This window comes from Aphelocoma coerulescens, chromosome 2, assembly GCF_041296385.1.
Source record: "Aphelocoma coerulescens isolate FSJ_1873_10779 chromosome 2, UR_Acoe_1.0, whole genome shotgun sequence".
Classification (NCBI taxonomy): Eukaryota; Metazoa; Chordata; class Aves; order Passeriformes; family Corvidae; genus Aphelocoma; species Aphelocoma coerulescens.
Window position 1 is genome coordinate 37,942,136 of NC_091015.1, and position 17,753 is coordinate 37,959,888.

Genomic DNA, 17,753 nt, shown 5'->3' on the forward strand with positions numbered 1-17,753 from the left:
CCAGAACAAAGCAGTATAATAAATGCCTATGGAATGATGAGTGTGATAATGGTAAATAAGGAATGACATTTTCTCCTCCAGTTTAGGAAGTAACTGAGAGAATCAAATAAAGGAAGTACCAGCTTCCAAATGATCTGAGAGTGGTAGCTCTTCATACAAATGAAGCAACAGAAGCTGTCGGATGCTAGAAGTTTGCCAAGGTTACCAGCTAAGCTCATGTCTATAACCAGGGACTATTAAACATGAGACAACACTGTGAATGAAAGAGTTCCTGAGCCAGACTATTGGAGTTTTTTTGAAATACCAAATGGGTTAATTTGGTGGTTTTTTCTTCAGTTCTTCTTGAACTTCTGTCTCTTGCTGTCCATTTGCAGTGGTGTGTTACTGACCTGCAGAATTTCTGCTAGGATAAAGTACTATTTCTCTCAGGGCAGAAATGGTACTGGATATATCTCAGGCAGAGTTAAGTAATTAGTCCAGGTACATCAGAGGTTAATACTGATATAGTAGAGTAGGGATTAGCTCAATTCATTAGAGCGTGGTGCTATAAATCTGAGGTTGTAAATTCCATCCCTGTATGGGCCATTCACTGAAGAGTTAGACTTGATGATCCTTGTGGGTCCCTTCCAACTCAGAATATTCTGTGATCTATATCATTTGTATGGCTGCTTTAAATCCAGAAGGAATGTGAGCGCATTTCCATAATGCTGTACCCCCAGAGCTACTCTGACCCAGCTCAGATGGCTCAAAGGCATGTTTCTTATTCTGGATGATACTCGTAAACTGTAAAGAAGAAGTGTATATGTACTGAGTCTAGTCCACACCAAGTACAGCTGCCATTGCAGTGGAGAGAGCAGGGCTGTAAGACTGAAGGCCTTGAAAGACACAGTTTCCAAATACTGACACTGCACATAGCAAGCAATACCCCTGGGGTTTGGGTAAGGGCTGGTGCTGTAAACCAGAGCAGGGACTGCATCCAGCAGTACAGGACACTGGAAAAAGCACCAGCTTCCCAAGAGGAACTTCAACGTCTTTATAAAAAAGCCTTAAAAGGTTTTATTTCCATGACTCAGAGCTGGTAAAGATGGGTTTGGGCTGTTTTCACAGCTATCTTGTCAATCTTGGTCATGATTCCCAATATTCATTTATGTATTTGTGAATAATTTTGAATATTTCAGACCTTTTGATGTGAGATTATAAGAAGTTGGTGATTTAGATTTCTCATTTTTCCTGGTCTCATTTACCTTTGAATGCTGACAATCCAAAAGTTGTTACAACACTTTAGAAGTAATTTTATATGTGGGAGAAAGGGATAAACTCTTTTTACATAGGTATTTCTAAGAGCATTTGTGACAGGGTTTTATTTAAAAAATAAAAGAGCTTTTAAAAAGCAGTTCTGCTTCTCTGACCAGCATAGCTGATTCTAAGCTCAAATGTGGGCAAATAGCAGAGTGCCACAAGCACCACATTTTATGCTATGTAAATGCTCCCAAAAAGGAGGAAGTGGAAGTGATTAATTAAGTGAGAAGCTTTTGTTATGATTCTTTTAGGTTTTAAGGGTAAAAAATTGAGAATGGATCTCCTTAGAGAGGAAGGAGAGAGAATGGCACATCTAAAGGATGCAATCTATCATCCTAAACATTGGTAAGTGACATTTCCTTCGGCAGCTGACGGCTAAATATGTCTAGGTTCTTCAGCTTGTGCTGGTAGAAGAAAGAAGGAGTCTTATGCCCTCGTTTTTTAAAAGAATATCCACAATTCAGTGAGCATAATCTGGTCCCCAAGTTACTGGTAGAGTTGTATTAGCATGCTTAGCTACATAGCATTTTCCTGTGTGGATATTTTGAGAGGAAAGTATTTTTTGTTTGTTTGTTTCATATATGTTTTTTATACTTTTATTTTAGAAGTCTGTGACTTGTTAGAAAGCATCATGTGCAAAGAGGAACTGCAGCCCTTCCTGTAAATTCAACAAACTGGTATATGCTGAAAGCAACCCCTGAATGATTTACCTTTTCCACAAAGAGAGGTGAAGAGAAGGAGAGGGGTGGGAAAACAACAGATTTTTTAAATTATATTAACACTCACTACCTGCAAAAGCATTTGCAGAGAGTTACCCAAATCTCCTGTGGGCATTTCAGCACAAGTCCAATACAGAAATACACCAGAAAGGAATGACTAGTTGATTGGGCTACAGGCCAATCTCAGCTACAACTGCATGGTATCATAAAACACCTTGGCCCCTTCCACAAGAAGAAATAATCAAGTCTCCATGATACTGTATTCCTGAGGAATGTGGTTTTTCCAGATAAATTTCATTTTCTGAGTCACTGTTAATTTTCTTCAGGCCTACATACAGTTCACATTCCTGTTAAGGCAACACCTTAAGAAACTGTTGAGATGGTCAGAAAGCAATAGGAAAAGAATGCTAACAGCAATTACTTCCTCTAAAAGACATCCACAGTTGCTTGGGTGTTTTAAAAATATGACAGGTTAGATTCAGCCAGGAGGCTCAGGGAGCCAACCAACACTCTCCTTGGTTTCCTCTCCAGAGCAGAGCCAGGAGATCCCCAGACATGTCCCGCCAGCAGCTCACACCACTGCATCACTGTCCTCTTCAAGACTGTCCAACTGGGAATGAATATAGTGTCTTGTTACTAAAGTTATTGCTTTAAGACTCACCACTATTGACAAGTCAGTAAAAATCCCTCCTCATGACTTATTCTAAAAACACAGATTTATTAAAAAAACCAAACAAACAACTATATATTGCTATATAAAGTTGTTCCAGAAATTATTTTAATTAAGTGATTAAGAATGGGCACAATATTATCTTCCATATATTATTAGAATGCACAGCAGTAGTTCAATGCTTACAAAGATTTACATTTGTGTTGGAATAATATTCATGAACTGGGAATTTAAAATACCACTCAAACGTGCCTTCACACAGTTGGCCAAATAAAGCAAAGTTGTTCAACAAGGGACTTCTGTGTTAGAGACCTTGAAAATAATGGCTTAACAGTATGCTAACTTGTTGAAAAGCATCTCATCAGAGGTCTGTCCAGCTATGACATGTTATGGATTTACTTTGGACTGAACCAATGGGCTGAGGTATGCCACTGAGATGAAGGAATACAACTTGAAAGATATATATGTCTGTTTTAAGTAGGAATGTTCATTCATTAGCTCACTGCTTCATTCACTAAGCTCTGTGCAAAGTGCTGCACCAAAGAATGATTCAATACAGATGCCTTTAATGCACCACACAGCAGGAACAAGCAAGATACTTGCCATCATGACTCTCCTGGTGAGACAAGGAAGCAATTTCTTCGTGGTTGCACTGGGAGCAACAGAGTGAAATGGAAGAATGCAGGCTATACTGGGAAAAGTAATCTTTAACCGAATGTAATCTATACATTAATGTGCTCACAATCCTCCCAAAAGTCTTCAACGTTGTGAGTTTATTTTGGGGGAGCAAAGGATAGAAAAAGTGAGTCTTTTTGAGGTGCAGGCTGAGCAAAACTGTCCAGAACAGCAGTGCCAGGGGCCACTGAAATAATATACAAGCTTTCACAGTGCAAAGTATGCTAAAGTGGGTCATACAGTTTACTTCCAGATGTTCTCACCCCCAGTATTTTCTAATGATATAGATGAAATCCATAAAGATTTCCTGTATGAGGCTAGAACAGTGTAAAAATGAGCAAAACCTGTGCAGAATAATTGATAAGGATGTAAAAACAGAGCAAGTAAACAAATAAACAAAACCACATAATCCTTGTATTTAGAACTAAGATTAGCAAATTTTTCACTCTTAATAAAATCATTTATCAAAGCTCACAGAAAGCCTTTTTTTCCACCTGGAAAGTTTCCAAGCTCAAAAAATATTCTAACTAGAAGAGAAAGTTTAACAAATACCAAACACTGGCAGAAGAAGCATAAGAGGAAACAGAGAAAAGACCAAGCAATATAAATGGTAAAAGCTCTCAGGTAAAGCATTGTGAAATGGCTGCCTACTTGAAGAAGCCTTCAATTTTAATGCTATGTTATCATTGAAGTCATAAAGTGTCTGTAACGAAGGTTGTCAAGCAGTCATTTTTGTAATCAGTCCAAGAAGCACATATGTGTTTTAATAAGTGGGCTTGAAATATAAACAGGGGCGTTTTCTCAAAATGAAGCAGAGCATAAACCGTGTACGGTTTTGGTCACTAGAGAGAAGCCTGCCTGTTTCAGTAGAGATGAAGACAATGCATTAGATAACAGTATATACAGATTTGAGCCAACATAGTTGCATTTTGGCCCCTATGTATGGAGCACAAAATAGAATGCATATTTGAATCTGTGGGCCTTCCCAAAGATTGCTAGATGACACTAGAGGATTTATGTTTCTTAAATGAATACATGTGCCATTGCTGCTATAAGGCACTTTCGCATCACAGACCTAAATGCTTTCTCTTTGGGAAAAACCAAACCAAACCAACAAAACCTAAAACCCACCAACCAACAAAACAAGAAAAACAAACCTCAAAGTCTTAATACCTGTAGTTTTTCCTTGCTGTATTGTAGCTGTTAATTTTCCCATTTAACAATGGAATAGACTGAAGTGCCTGTGGAGAACCTGTGTTAAGAAGGACAGAGGACCATAAACACATATGTGATACATTTGTATAAGTTTTTTTCTGTCAGACTCATCTGCACTCCAGCTCTTTTTAGAATAGTTGAAGAAAAACTCTCTGTGCCTCCTTGGTGCATAGAACCATGTATAAAATTCAGTAATTTTTGCAGTGGTCGCTGTGTTTGATTTACTTACTTTAAACTTAATTCAAACTCATCAGTAGAAATTACAAAGCAAATTAGATAGTACTGTACTTAGCAAAAATTACTTGAATTTTACAGAGTAAGGAAGTTAAAGGCAGGCTTAGTATCAGAAATAAGGTCTTTTAATTGTTTTAATTAAATGTTTTAATTGCAATTTTTTATTGTGACACTGGCATTTATAGTACTTGAGTGTTTTCTTTTTCACCACCATGTACACCCTAGTTACTTTTTCCTGGCTGATTTTATACCTATGAGATACATTTTGGTCTTCTAGCTTGACCTGTCATACAAACTATAGGCCAAGACACAGAAATTTCTGCATCAGCCATACTATCTGTTCTATACTGGGTGTCTTTCTGAGAGATATGTTACATCTCAGTTAAAGAACTGCAACAGATGGAAAAATTCAGCACATTGCTATGTAAGAATTTCCAATATTTCCAATATTCCAAACTTTAGTTACTATCACTTGATATTTGTGTTCTGTTTCCAGCTCAGAATTGTCAAAATTAAATTTCCAGTTGTTCCATCTGTATCATTAATTGGATTATGGTCAGGTTACAACAATAAGTAAAAAATTAAAAATTAATTGAAAATACCTTATTAGACTTTATTTGTAATAGAACTGGTCAAGACCATAATTTCCATGAACGGCTTTACTAAGTCTCCTTCTAGCCCAGAGTAAACTGGGCTTCTTTAGTGTCTCAGGATGATGCACATTTCCCAGACCTCACAGCTTTTTTGCAGTCTTCTTCTGAGCCCCTTCCAGTTTGTAAAGGTCCTTGACAAAGCATAAATGCTAGAACTGGACAGAGTATTCCAGGAATGTTCTCACTAATGACATACACAGATGGAGTATCACCATCTCCATCCGTATTCCATTGGTTAGACATGAAAGGATTACATCTTGCCTTTTAATCATAGTTTCATTCTTGTAGCTTACCTTCAAATTATTATTTAATTCTGTTCTGGAGGACCCAGTTTCCCAACAATAGTTGCTATGTAAATTCTTTTTCCTTTGACCTTAGTTTTGACCACACAAAAGTATTGTGTTTTAATGAACTTATCATAATGATCACTCCACATTTGCTCATTTTTTTTTCCTCATTGTTACTTGTTCACCAAATTATTTTGTCACTTGTAAGTTTTTCTATTGATAATCTCACATTTTCCAGACTTTGTTAAAGATACTGCATGGCATTGGAGAAAGAATAGATCTTCACAGGACCATGCTAGAAATATTTTCCCTCCATGACTATACCTCATCTATACTTATTTCTTTACTACCTCCACTTTAGTCAGTCTTTTGTATAATTTTTAACAGATTTTTAATTTAAAATCTTGGCATTAATTAAGTTTTCTGCAAATTCCCCAGCATTCTGTGATTTAAAAATATTAGTACACGGAAATAAACACCTTAGCTTGCATCAAATCTATTGTATGATCCTGCCCATTTGAAAAAAAAAAAAATTGTTCAGCATTATTTCTAGCTTCTGATGGGATATAAAATACTTTTCATTAGCTTTAAGGTTGAAATAGATCTTTCTGTCTTTTCTGACAAAACAGATATGAATGAACACATCTGCCTTCTGCACATTGTGAACCATGTTTTTACTATCCTTGCTGGGAACAGGATTTAAACCATGACTAAGATCTCACTTTTTCTTTACATACTTAATGTATTGTTTCTTATTTCCCTCCACCCTCTACAGAGTTTTTCAAAGATATTTTCAGCTTCCTGTATCAATTGTCCATATTTCCCTAGAGTCAGTTTTAAATTCACTGCTATTACTCTTGTTTTTAGTTGTGTGAATTTTTATTTCTGCCTTCATTTTTCCCCCTCAACCAATAGAATATTTTTAGGCTAAAGATGTCTGTTAAGAATTGCTAAGTAGTGTGTCTTTTCACACTGAATTTATCAAATCTGAATTATATTTCATATTTTCATGTTTAAATGTTTCCTGACACATAATTTTGCTCATAGTTTTTCACAGCCTTGGGAAAATGGTTTTCTAAAAGGCAAAATATATACATTACTAGTAAAGTACTGCCAAGGCAGATATTGGCAAAGTACACAGATGTTTCTGATGGGAAAAAAATAACAATCTTGCTCTTCCTTTCCACAAATACACATCAAAATAAAGTTCATTCCAGAAATACTCTGGGTTGTTGGGGTTTCTTTTACTCACCAAATTAAATTGATAATGTTTGGTTTGATTTTCAAATAAACATTTAGCAGTTTAATTCATTGCTGGCACTGATTTATCCAAAGGAAAGCTATGGAGTGCTTTAGAAGTAAACCATAAACTCTAAAACTTTTAGCCTGCTCTAACTCATGTCCTCTAAGATCTGCGAAAAGTCCCTTAGTCTCTCTGTGCCTCAATTTCCCATCAGGAAAACTGAAATAACAGTTTTCTAACATAGACAGATACTATGTACATATGCACAAGATTATGTGATGTCCAGGAAAGTATGCTAAGAAAAGCTTATAAGTATCTCTGATTAAAAAACAAAACCACTTAAGGGATCCCTCATAAGACTAAGAGCAGAACAATCCTAAAACTGTATCTAGTGTTTCTTTGCTATTTACATTTTAGAAAGTACAATTGGAAAGGGCAATTGTGTCTCTCTTCCACTTCAGAAATTCTGAACTTCTTAATTTTGAAATTAAATATTGCATACGCATACATAAAGCCAATAGTACTAAGGATATTTTATTTCCTTTCCTTTTTTATGAAAAATCTCAAATTAGGAAAAAAAAATTGATTAATACTATCTTTGGTTTTTTTAAAGGTTGTATTAGCAGCATGTTAATTCATCTAGGCATCTGTGGATTTTTTGAATTTTCAGTGAATGGCACAAAAAGCAAGCTTAGTGTTTGTTGTCTGAGTCTTTAACTGAAGCACGTGTCAAAGAGTTCATATAGGTGACAACCTTGCTAAATAGGCTGAAGAACAGAATTTAATTCTTTTAAAAGCAATAGTGAACTGGGATTAGATTCATTCAGAATTAACAGCCTAGTTATATTTTAGGTACTTTGACAAAAAAGACTAATCACTAGGGGCCATACTGATACCATCTCTTGGAGATTTACCAGGGGAACTGGAGAGAAAGTAGAGACATGATCTTTACAGAATCACAGAAACATACTTAATGCAAATGTGAAACATGAAGGCTGCTATGAGCCTTCAAATTCTCAGTTTTGTAGCTGATCTGACAAGCAAATTGGTCTTTACATGTTTAATTAAAGAGCACATAGGATGATGATTAATTGTTTTGCTCAGGCCACCAAAGATGTTTCCTCCACTGCTGCTTCAGAAGTGATTTGCTGTCTTGGGGTGACTTTATGATGTGCATCCCCTATTGCCACTCTATGCCCAGACATGATTCCTGTGCCTTTCTGTGTCTTTAAAACTGGTTGCAAGAGAAAGAAAGAAAAAAAAAAGCCAGACAAACTTTTCAAAGCAGTTTGTGCTCCAAGATCAGTCTATCTCCTCTGCATTGCTTCTGTGGCAGCAAGAGTGGAGGAAGCACCCTTTGCTGCTTTTCAGCCAGCTTTCAGCTCTGTTTTTCCGGAGAGAGACAGAGGTAAACTTTTTTTTCCTGGGACTTTGGTTTTTTCCTTCTGCTCTTCTAGAACTGTTTGGCAACACCAGAACATACCTGGGAGACCTTACATCTCCGGCCTGGAGGGGCCTACGCCAAAAACTGAGCTCCAAAGAGAAGAGAGAGAGAGACCACATCCAGAGAAAGGACTTTAAAATCTTCCCAAGTCTCTCTCCACAAAGAGAGGTTTTATTATTTAGCATTATTCTTTTGGTTTTTTCCCCCGTGCCTGTGTGCACTGTGCTTGTTAAATAAATAGGTTTTTTTCCCTTTCACTTTCCTCCAAGGAAATTTTTTTTCCTGAACCTGGTGGGCGAGGGGGAGCTGTAACCTGTCTTATATCAGAGTACGTTCATTTTGGACATTCCTCCAAATTTGTCTCAAACTAAGACACTTGCTCACATTTAGGTCTTGTATCATGATCTCTAAATATTTTTTCCTTTACAGAGAAGAACATTTATGGATACATCTGATATACAAATATTTCAGTTTTGAAAGGAAAGATTTTGTCTTATTTCCTATCAATTACCACTTATTTAAATTCAGATCAGAATATGTATAATCTACTTCTAAGTACTCAAAGTTCAACCCCAAACATCTTAGACCTTAGCACCTGATCCAGTTTTGAATGCTGAGGTGCTAGTGTTTCTGTTCCAGCTTGAGGTTATAGGCAACAAAGTACTGAGAACTTCAGTTCACAGGTGGTTTGTGTGTATGGATGTGTGTGTACACCTAATTTTCACAGGGTTAAATAAAAATTAACTTATAGAATCAGGAACTTGATTACAAATATCTACACTCATGAATTTTTCTGCTTGGCTAGAAACACCTTATTAATTTTAGTTCACTAAAACACAACCCAGCTGTAACTTGACCCATTTTGAGTAGCTATACTTAAAACCTGGTGTTATGCTTTCAATACTAAAGACTGATAACTTGATAGCTCCCCAGGGTTTGTTGGTTACAGTTTAAGTACAGAGTTGACATTATATGCTGTTTTTGTGAAAATCCCAGCAGTGATATTACAACTGAGATACTGGTAATTGAAGATCTAGTCAAAGACTGTCAGAGTGTGGATGCCTTCAAACACGCAGTATCATTCACTAACCTGCAATTTCGTTCATTTTCAGGTCCCTTTAATTTTATGAAAATGGAACTGTAAAACCAAAGGAAAACAGCAGTTCAGAAGTATTCTCTGGGCCAAGACAAAACCAGCCTGGATTCTCTCACCCTTACTCACGGTGAACAGTAGGCTACTCCAAAAATAGTTCTCATTATTTCAATATGAATAAAGGTTACCCAATCTGGTGCTTAGGGATTACATAATAATTTTTCATCTGTGTTTTCTCAACATTTTAGAAAATATGCACAATTCACTCATTCTTGTTTCACAGTTGAGAAGCTGGTGCAGAGCTAGATCAAATGAGTTATCCTATACTCTTCAATGAGGCAAAAGAAGCCAAAAATAGAACCTCATTTATTTTTCTGAACAGACTTCAATGGAACAGGGTAGCATTCTATTAGACTTTCTTTCTGTTTCTGCACAATTTCCAAAAAGCTATATTTCTAAGAAAAAGTGTCTGCTGTATCTATTAGTCATTTCTTAGACCATCAGTAGATGCAAGCAATGATGCTGTCTGATCCCAACAAATACTTATTCCAAATGCAGAAGAAAAAAAATTACCACAGGTAGCAAATCTATGAATCTGAATGATTTAACTCTTTCATGAAGATTAATGGAGTGTTTTATTCTATTTCCCAGAATTTATGTGTTTGTTTTCTCATAATAAAGGAAGTTTCTAGCTTCTGGTTGTGAAGATAGCCTTGACAATGTAAACCAACATACTTTCATCTTGTTGAGTCCTCATCCTCACCAGCTAAAACAATAGCATCAAGCAAGTTAACTTCCCCCATTCATCTTGCCAGGGTGTCAGCCTTGAAGCAAAACATGCTCCCTTAAGTACCAACACTGTTAACCAATTCACTGCTTATTATCAGATTAGAAATTACTAGTCAGCACAATTAGACAGTGGGTGGACACTTGTGATGTTCTTGACATGCTACCACTTGAAAATGTTGAATACACTATTGATAGGAAAATAGAGAACAATCTACTAGTTTTAAATGTATTTTTCTAAAATAAGTATCTGTGTAAACCTGCATCCTTAAGTTTTGGAATGCTTTCTAAACACCTTCTTCCTCTGCATATCTAAACCTCTCTCAAAGACTGACTCTTAAGATTTCTTTTCTACTCCCTACCTCTAATTTTGGTGCTCTCTGACCAATTGCTGCCTGACTGCCAGATTCCTCTGCCATGACAGGGACTTCACTTCATATATTATCTTCAAGTTCTTTGAGAGAATGTTAAGAAACAAGCATTCTAAACTTGCCCAAAAGGACATAGATGCACATTTGTTCTGAATTGATTGAAACAACCAAGCAGAAATGATAAGAAAAACTATACTAACACCATCCCTATAGTATTGCAAGGATGAGAGGAGACTATGGGACCACATAAAACCTGCCTTCTCTTCTAAAACATCCCAGATAAAGTAATTTCCAGTTATTATACACCACATTTTCTGTCTAGAAAGAAAAATACATTACTGATGTCTTCTGCAATACTTACTGTGTCCATTTTACAGAATAAGCAACAGACATTAGGCTAAAAGCGTGATTCAGCAGGAAAGCAGTGGCAGAGATGGGAAAGGATGCAAAGTCCCAAGACAGCTCTCATTTCATTAAATCACTTGGCCTCTGCTCAGGTAGCACCTTAAGCACACATTGGAAACTCTGTTAACAGCTGCTTGGAAAAAAAACTCATCTGCCCTCTGGCCCACTCACCTTGAGACTGAATTAAAGCATAAACCCAGAGCCACAGCATCAACCACAGAGGCTGCATCCCAAGAACTTTGCTTATGTTCTTTGCTACAAGGACATAAGCAATGCTGCTGTTCATGTGTCACCATGGTACCAACCTGCCAGAGGATAAGACTGGCAGAGGAAACCAGCCCCAGTGGCAAAAATACTTCATAAAGTCCCAGAACAAAGCAAATAGACCATCACAGGAACCCAAATGCCATCACTGTATTGTTCAGTGCACTTTGCTTTGGATCAGGAGCAAATTGATGTAATTAGTACACACAGCAAGCACCTGATTACCAAAAGTCTGTTTCTCACTTCCCTTTTCTTCTTACTTGCATTCTTTTGCTGGACATAACTTTACTGGCAGCTTTTCTCAAAACTTTTTTATGCCTATATCTTCCTGTCTCCAACTCTGTCTTGAGGCCTCTTTCAGATCAAATTTTTTACACTGGAAATTAAACGCTTAATAACTTTTTAAAAATTCCATAGTATGAGGACAGGGGATGTACTCTTTGCATAATGAAAGTGAAAACTTTCATTAAAACATCATATTGCGAAAAAGATTTTTTTCACAATAAAAATGTATTTTCTGACACAGTTCTGAAAGAATACGCATGTTGTTGTGCTTACTGAGCAATACTTGACATATATTCATTTATTAGGCATCATGATAGTGCTTATTTAAAGTCCATGTGGCTTTAAATGATGAGAAGCCTATAAGAAACACTAAAATTTAAAAACTGCATTTAGTTTCCTCGGCAAATGTTTAGCTATTGCACAGAGATTCTTTTTAACTGTTCTATTTAAAAGGCACTTTTCACTTTCAAAGCAGTTAACAAAGGTTCTGCTAGCTGCATAGTTATTTTGTGAATGAATTTTCACTTCCATACCTAGGGGAGTGCGCAGAAGCTGCAGTTGGAATGAGGAGTTTAGCGAAGGCAGGAGAAGATACCAGAGTGTCAGTGATCCCAAGCCGCTCACACACTGATGTTCAGGACAGCACATGTGGGTGCCACATGAGCAGGTGAAGCTGTGATTCTAGCTGTGTGGAAAGGCAGATAATAATTAAGCAATCAGATGTGCTAAGTGCATCATGCTGGGACATCGCTCCGTTTCAGATGGCTTGAGAGGTTTGAAGCTGAAGGCGTAACTGAGGAAGTGGCCAAGTTACAGCTGTAATCCTAAGGTTTTCCTCGTGGTCCCTGGAGCACCACGGTGCCAGTCTTGTACTGACACACTCCGGGAGCGTGCCAAACACTTTTCAGCCTAAGGAGAGCATTTGACATCTTTCAGCTGCTGAGACTCAAGGATTTGGGCTCTGGATATATTCCAATGCTCCTCTGCTACATGCATGTACACACCGCAGCCCTCCCTAACCAGCACCCTGTGCGGGATTCCAGCTGCCGCCTGCTCCCGGGGATGGTGCCTCGTCCCGGGCAGCGCGGGGTCCCGGCGGGCCGGGCCCGATCCCAGCTCTGCCGCCTCCCGCCGGCCGGAGCAGCGCCCCGGGCTGGCACAGCCCCTCGGCACGGCGCCGCTTCGCTCGCTCCAACTGCAGCTTCATACGGTGAAACACAGGGTCGTCACGAAGCCCAAGGAGCTAAAACCTGCCCTCGCAGGGCTTTATGAGCCATGGACTGCACATCGGTACACTCTTCTGCATCCTCGTTCATCCTTCCCTCGCTATTTCTGCTGACAACCTTTCCCTAGACGTTTTTTAATAATGTAAAAGTTAAAGAAGCGTTATTGTTATGGTTATCATTATTGTTATTTCTTTTGAGGTGGAGTCTACACGATGTGGAGAACACAGGTTTAGTCTTTGCACTGTAAGTGAACTATTAACCTGAACTGCATGGAAACGTTACACCAAATAGCCATACATTTGTTCAGCTGGTCCCGGCCCTTTTTAAAGCCAAACCGAGGTAGTTTCTCAAGAAGAGATAGAGCAGGGGGTCACAGAGGGCACCCGCCCCTCCGCTCCCAGGCCCTGACCTGAGGAGCACCATGGGGCCCTCTCGTTTCTCCGGCTTGACACACGCACGGAGCTGCCCGAGGGACCCGCGCGGCTGCACGGTCACATCAGTGTGTGGCTCTGCGTTCCCATGCAGTCGTTCCGTGCGCGAAAGTTCGAAGGGAAAATAAACAAACCTACCCTCCTGTGGACTGAAAGTCACAGCTTGCACCATGGGGCTCAGCCTCTGGGAACACTCCTCCTTTCACTGCCGCCACTGGCAGCTTGTGGCTTGCATAAATTGCTTCTCTTAAACGCCTGCTTCCCTTTCCATCAGGTCTGAGACATCTGTATTTTAAGCTATAAGCTCTTCTGGGTGAGGATGATGTCTGTCTACACCCTTGCAGAGTGTTTATCACAGCAACCCTGATGTCTTGCATCACTTCTAAGACCTACAGTCATACACACGGCTAGCAGTAAATGCACATCAGTAAATGTTCACACCACTGGCTCCAGTTGAATACAAAGTACCTCAGAGCTTTGCCCCTCCTGATAGGAATCTTGCATAGCATGAGCTCAAGCTATTTCACAAACCACCTGCCTTTTCTTTCTTAACCATGTGTAGAACTGACTACTAAATCCCAATGTGTTTTATGTGTTATTAATAAAGCTAATATTTTTATGAAATACTAGTCCGGTCAGGAATTCTCACACAACCTTAAGCACAATAATCAAGAAAAACACTTTCTGTCACATTATTAAAAGTTCACTTGCAACAGTATAGAGGACTCTGGTAGCAAAATGCCATGTTGACATCTTTCCAGTAAAGGAAATTTTTTCCATAGCTTTTTTCAATTCAACTTTTTGCAAAACAGTTGCTTTCTGTAATATCTCAGATTTATGCAGAGTTTACAATGCAATCATTGCTCCTTGCTGTTGAAAAAGATTTATTTAACCAGTTTTGGCCTTCATTCCAAAAGGCTGAATGCCAAATCATTACAGTGTATCTGGTGTTTTGCTGTCAGAAAATATGATCTAGCATTAAGATACTATTCAGAGACTCTAAAAGCCAGGGAAAATAATTGTGGTAAATCAAAACCTCATAAATACTTTATAAAGTTGTTTTTAATCTCTGTCCTCATGTGTGACAAAAAAGTACCAGTTTACATGCAGCCAGAATACATGAAGTTTGAGGCTTTATTTCCTATACTATCTAAGTTTTAAAGCAACATTAAAATCTATTCCGTATAGATGCAAAAGTCAGGCAGTAGTTGTCACATTATATTTTCTAGTACTACTGCAGTTTAATAAGCCAAAAGACAGCAAACCACTTTTCTAGACTTAACTCCAAATGACGTCTTTTCTTTTTTTAAAAAAAAGACACTGAGAGGCTCAGAAACATATATATGGCTCTGAAGCTGAAGCCACAACTGTGCAAGCAGATACAGACAGGCAACGCTCTATGTGGTTAAAGAAAAGCACATGCCAGAGACTCGGGAGCAGCTGGCCCTGAATTTTGGCCTCAGCACACCATGTAAAATTGAACATATGCGTGGACTAGGTTTGACTCCCTTCAGATGCTTCTGAAACACAATAATATCTCACTGGGTAAGAAAGCTGCTCTGGCTTCCAAACTACCTATGCCAATAACTTTTTATTTCTCCACCAAAAAAATGCAGAACAATTTTCCTGTGCAGCACATCAGCATGACAGATAACAGCAACTGCCAGAAACTTGGAGATGGCAGTATATCTGGGATGGATATTAAACTGAGTCTGTCTAGAGGCATGGGAAACTTGGGGGAGAAACAGGCAGTATAATAAACTCAAGCAGAGATCATGTCCAGATCATACTTTGTAAAAATTCCACTTACTTATTTTTGCAGCACCAGAAATTTATCAATAATTTACCTTTTAAGGTTGTAAATTGCATAACCTGTGTGCCAGAGAATCTGCTACCTTACATAGTGCATACAAATTCAGAAGCAGTTAACCATTGCAATATGGAGGGGTGCTTTTTGCAAAGAGGAAACCACAGAGGCCAGGAGGGAGCACTGGTTTGAGAAAAGGGGATTATCTTGGAGGTAGCACTCAGCCGGATCTGACTCACTTGCCTCTGAGCAGTTTATGCTGTGGCCATATTCCAAAGGAGGGCAGAATTTGTTAAACCACTCTTCTGAACTGCTGATGGAGGAAGCTGAAGGCACTGAAATCCTGACAAGCTCTAATATTCATGGTAAGCTGTAGAAGCAATATTAGTTTTGCCTAGATGAGGTTTTTTTTTTTTCTAGTGGGGAAGGACACTGATCTATATGTTCTGAGGTGACCGATAATTTTATAGGCCTAGCTCAAAGAAAACAGAGTTTCCAAAGAGAGGTGTTGATCGCTATCTGAATTTTAGGGAATTTTAACAAGGATTCACGTTGAACACTCAGAACTTGATAACATTCAGTGTCTTCAATCAACTTGGAATAGTCTTGCTATCATATGGACCTATGTCTAGTAAGAACAGAGAGGGCACCTCACCAAGAAGAGGGCACCAAACAGAGCACCATGGAAAGTCTGTTTATTTAAACCGTTCCTTCAGAGTGTTTAATCCATCCTAGCTCCTATTCTGTCAATGTGCTTTTTGAATAAGTCAGTCCCTCTGCTGACGACTCTCCTGATGACTCTGCTAACTCTGCAATGACAGTCTTGTTTGTAAAACTTCCCAGAGGTAGTAAGCCTTAACTAACCTAGAACCAAAATTCAAAGTTCTAAAAGAGCTTTGTTTAGAGCTGTATATTGCAGTTTAGCAGACTGCAGGTGTGATTATAAATGGATTACTCCCAATTTACTAGTATTATGGAATAAGAACTCCTCATTTGGACACTGCCTTCTAAAGTCTTTAAAATGCCCTCATGGTTTAACAACAAAGCTGAAGTATAAAAGAAAACTCAGCATTGAAAATGGGAAAAGATGCAATGTAGAAGAAACAAAGTTTATTTCAGTTAGATTCAGCTTCTAAGAAATATAAATACAGCTTGGTATCAAGACAATTTTTTTTAATTGAAACATCCTAGTCAGCATATTATTTACAAGCACTTAAATACTACAGTGAAAGCACAATGAGGTTTCATAGCAAAACAGTCAAAATCCACAACTTTTAATATTGCTGCCTGGGCAATGTTAATTCAGTCTTGTTACACATATAATAATAAAAGTTACTGACATGCACTAGGTATTTCAATGGAGATGTTCTTAGTGAGCATGTAGTGAATATTCCATTTTATCTGTCCAGTTCAAGGTGTGAAAGGATGTCACATTGTGGTACACAGCTCTGTCTTACTCTGAAGAAAGAAATAACATTGATTCTCCCAGATTTCACCACGACATTAATTTTTATAGTACTTCCATCAGCTACAAAGTATGATAATACCCGTATACATTTAGGGGAAATTGCCATCCACATTCTTACTCTGAACAAACAGAAATACAGACATAGCTAGAGCTGACAGACAAATTTCACAAACATAGGAATGATTTTTTTTAAATCTATCACAGCAAATATTCTATACGTTTTATTGTATTCTATACAGTTCTCCATTCAGTTTAGCTGCAATTGTGAGAGTGGAGCAGTTCTGCAGCTTGGTCCTCCACATCTTCTGCCATCAGACACCCAGAAAGCAATGGCACACTGTTGGAGTTTTAATAGTTACCTGGAGCCAACTCCCAGGAAGCAGAGGCAGGAAGAGAAGCCAGATCATCAGGACACCATGGGTTTGCTGGGCATGCAAGATGGTCTTTCTACCTTCTGCAGTCCCAGGCTCATTCAGCACTCCCAGCCTCTGCAATAAACAAGAATGACTCCCATCACTACAAAATCCCGATTTACACTTTAATGAGCCCACCTTACATGCTGAAATTTTCTCCTGCTAAAATAGTAGATTAACATGTAAGAAAAGCTTTTTATAATTAGAAATGCCCAAAGAATTCAAGTTATCTCTTCGTGTTCCATAATAAATTCTGTAGTTCGGAAATGTTGAACATGCCCCACAAATCTTAAAAAATAAAACCAAAAAACCAACGTTTCTGAGAGTCTGTGAAAGGTCTTCTTGTCTTGATTTCAAATTTTAAAAATTTTGTTTTTAATATTGTATTTAGTTCAAAATAAGAAACAAGATGACAAGAAACATCAAAGTATTGAATTCTGGTGATGAGGAAGCAAAATCTTGCAGCAGTATCAAAGCCCCTTTTCCTTCCCTAACACAAGGCTTTCTTTCCCTAAATGCTTCATTCCTTCATCTTGCTGCTTTGTCATGATGCTCTGTTCCTTCACCTGAGTTGCTTCCCTAAAGTACCTCTGGCTTCCTACAAGGTTACAGTGAAAGATAGACAGCATCTTACACCTGAGTCCAGTGGCTGGGGCAACTGTTCTTCCTGGTGAGCAGAAATACAGTATTATCCCTAAACACACTCCACTCTCTTGTCTGCACCAAAAGCAGACCATGGGTCAAGGCTGGATCTGTATTTACATT

The 17,753-nt window shown here is 38.3% G+C and overlaps 1 long non-coding RNA gene across 1 annotated transcript; it reads right to left on the reverse strand.

Annotated features, from left to right (window-relative positions):
* Positions 1-1,941: 1,941 nt before the first annotated feature.
* LOC138105684 (uncharacterized) lies at positions 1,942-12,294 on the reverse strand. Its single transcript, XR_011148614.1, has 3 exons — positions 12,177-12,294; positions 4,537-4,615; positions 1,942-2,628 (listed from the first exon to the last, which is right to left on the reverse strand). It is a non-coding gene; the product is annotated as an uncharacterized lncRNA (long non-coding RNA).
* Positions 12,295-17,753: the final 5,459 nt, after the last annotated feature.